The sequence below is a fragment of the Cervus canadensis genome, chromosome 24 (genome assembly GCF_019320065.1).
Source record: "Cervus canadensis isolate Bull #8, Minnesota chromosome 24, ASM1932006v1, whole genome shotgun sequence".
Classification (NCBI taxonomy): domain Eukaryota; kingdom Metazoa; phylum Chordata; class Mammalia; order Artiodactyla; family Cervidae; genus Cervus; species Cervus canadensis.
In genome coordinates, this window is record NC_057409.1 from 31,391,706 (window position 1) to 31,394,780 (window position 3,075).

Here is a 3,075-nt window from a genome sequence, read left to right on the forward strand (position 1 = left end):
ATATTGAGTGCAGCACTTTCACAGCATCATCTTTCAGGATTGGAAATAGCTCAACTGGAATTCCATCACCTCCACTAGCTTTGTTCGTAGTGATGCTTTCTAAGGCCTGTTCATAGTGATGCTTCCTAAGGCCCACTTGACATTCCAGGATGTCTGGCTCTAGGTGAGTGATCACACCATCATGATTATCTGGGTTGTGAAGATCTTTTTTGTATAGTTCTTCTCTGTATTCTTTCCACCTCTTCTTAATATCTTCTGCTTCTGTTAAGTCTATACCATTTCTGTCCTTTATTGTGCCCATCTTTGCATGAAATGTTCTCTTGGTATCTCTAATTTTCTTAAAGAGATATCTAGTCTTTCCCATTCTATTGTTTTCCTCTATTTCTTTGTACTGATCACTGAGGAAGGCTTTCTTATCTCTCCTTGCTTTTCTTTGGAACTCTGCATTCAAATGGGTATATCTTTCCTTTTCTCCTTTGCCTTTTGCTTCTCTTCTATTCATAGCTACTTACATCTCTACTATACATAGCTCTATTCATAGCTCCTTAGACAACCATTTTGCATTTTTGCATTTCTTTTCCTTGGGGATGGTCTTGAGCCCTGCCTCCTGTACAGTGTTATGAATCTCCTTCCATAGTTCTTCAGGCACTCTATCAAATCTAATTCCTTGAATCTATTTCTCACTTCCACTGTATAATCGTAAGGGAGTTCATTTAGGTCATACCTGAATGGTCTAGTGGTTTTCTCTACTTTCTTCAAGTTAAGTCTGAATTTGGTAATAGTGAGTTCATGGTCTGTGCCACAGTCAGCTTCCAGTCTTGTTTTTTCTGACTATATAGAGCTTCTGCATCTTTGGCTGCAAAGAATATAATCAATCTGATTTTGGTATTGGCCATCTGGTGATGTCCATGTGTAGAGTCTTCTCTTGTGTTTTGGAAGAGGGTGTTTCCTATGATCAGTGTGTTCTTTTGACAAAACTCTATTAGCCTTTGCCCTGCTTCATTCTGTACTCCAAGGCCAAATTTGCCTGTCACTCCAGGTATTTCTTGACTTCCTACTTTTGCATTCCAGTGCCCTATAATGAAAAAGACATCTTTTTTGAGTGTTAGTTCTAGAAGGTCTTGTATGTCTTCATAGAACCGTTCAACTTCAGCTTCTTCAGCATTACTGGTCGGGGCATAGACTTGGATTACTATGATATTGAATGGTTTGCCTTGGAAACGTGTTCTTTCATGTATTGTATTGTTCTAACTTTTTGTATTTGCTGCTCAGTTTAGTTTTTGCTTAAAAAATGTATTTTTCATCAGCTGTGTGTCCTGGGTCCAGCATATTTCTGGTTGTTGTTCTAACTTTTTGTATTTGCTGCTCAGTTTAGTTTTTGCTTAAAAAATGTATTTTTCATCAGCTGTGTGTCCTGGGTCCAGCATATTTCTGGTTGTTGTTCTAACTTTTTGTATTTGCTGCTCAGTTTAGTTTTTGCTTAAAAAATGTATTTTTCATCAGCTGTGTGTCCTGGGTCCAGCATATTTCTGGTTGTTGTTCTAACTTTTTGTATTTGCTGCTCAGTTTAGTTTTTGCTTAAAAAATGTATTTTTCATCAGCTGTGTGTCCTGGGTCCAGCATATTTCTGGTTGTTGTTCTAACTTTTTGTATTTGCTGCTCAGTTTAGTTTTTGCTTAAAAAATGTATTTTTCATCAGCTGTGTGTCCTGGGTCCAGCATATTTCTGGTTGCCAAATTTTTCTTTCTTCCCTCAGGGGAAATCTTAAAGTATCTGTCAGTAACATCCCAGTCTACAGTCAGGAGTTAGGCACAAAACTACATCTTCCTCTATGCAAAAAAAATAAAATAGAATTCACTGTCATTCATCATCTTGTACATTTTCTCCAACATTTCCTTTTGGTTGGTCTAAAAGTTACTTCAAGTTCTATTTTTTCTTTTTTGGACAGGAAGGTAGCATTTATTGGTGGGCATGATTAAGATGGGGACAGCCCCCAAACTCTCATGAGTGCAGGGTCCACCAACTGTCCAGAGGGCCACAATTATGGATGTATTTGACCTCACAGCCATCTGGGATGAGCCACTTTTCTGCCACCATATTTTCAAATTCATTCATACTAAACTTAGTAAATCACCACTTCTTGAAGATGTGGATCTTCTACTGACCAGGGAAGTTGAACATGGCCCTGCAGAGGGCCTCAATCACATGCTCCTTGTTCTGCAACTAGGTGTGGATGGACATTATGACTCAGCCCATGTGGACCCTGACCACTGTGTCCTAGGGCTTTCCAAAGGCACCACGCATACCTGTCTGAAGCCCAGACCGGGGACAGCATGCCAGTCATGAATGTCCACTGGAAAAAGTTGTCTCCAAGGTCCCTTGGCAACCAGTCCTAGGAACAGGCTGTGTACACAACCACGGAGGCTGCTGTCTGCAGCCATCGCACACTGAGCCCCTATGGGGAAAAGAGCGCAGTCGGCCTAATTGGCTGCAAATTCAAGTTCTATTTTGATCAGAGGTTATGATCCCTATTTATGTAAGCTATAGCTTCCAAAAGTAATGTTAAGCAAGGCCTTTTCCTCAATGGAATTTTAAAAGATGGTTTTAAACTCAAATTTAAAATGAAATCAGAAGATTGGGATTAACATATACACACTACTATTTATAAAATAGATGATCAACAAGGACCTACTATATAGCACAGGGAACTCTACTTGATATTCTGTAATAAGCTACATGGGAAAAAAATCTGCAAAAGAATATATATATACACACACACACATATAATTGAATCACTTTGCTGTACATCTGAAACTAACACAACACTGTAAATCAACTATACTCCAATATAAAATAAAAATTAAAAAAATAAAAGGAGATTTGAAAAGCTTAAAGAAGATATAAATGCCAAGAAATAGATATTCAGAGTGGGGAAAATTTTGGAGATCTGATTGTCTATGTCATCCTACTTAAACTATTTTGAATTATGTTTTGTGAAAGATTACCCCGGTCTTCAAGGAAATGTAGGTGATGTTTGGAGCTATGGACATCGTGTGTCATCAAGTATAAAGGGAT

The 3,075-nt window shown here is 38.4% G+C and overlaps 1 non-coding gene across 1 annotated transcript; it reads right to left on the reverse strand.

Moving 5' to 3' along the window:
* Positions 1–2,361: 2,361 nt before the first annotated feature.
* Positions 2,362–2,494, reverse strand: LOC122426910. Its single transcript, XR_006265270.1, has one exon. It is a non-coding gene; the product is annotated as a small nucleolar RNA SNORA70 (small nucleolar RNA).
* Between the last annotated feature and the right edge of the window lie 581 nt (positions 2,495–3,075).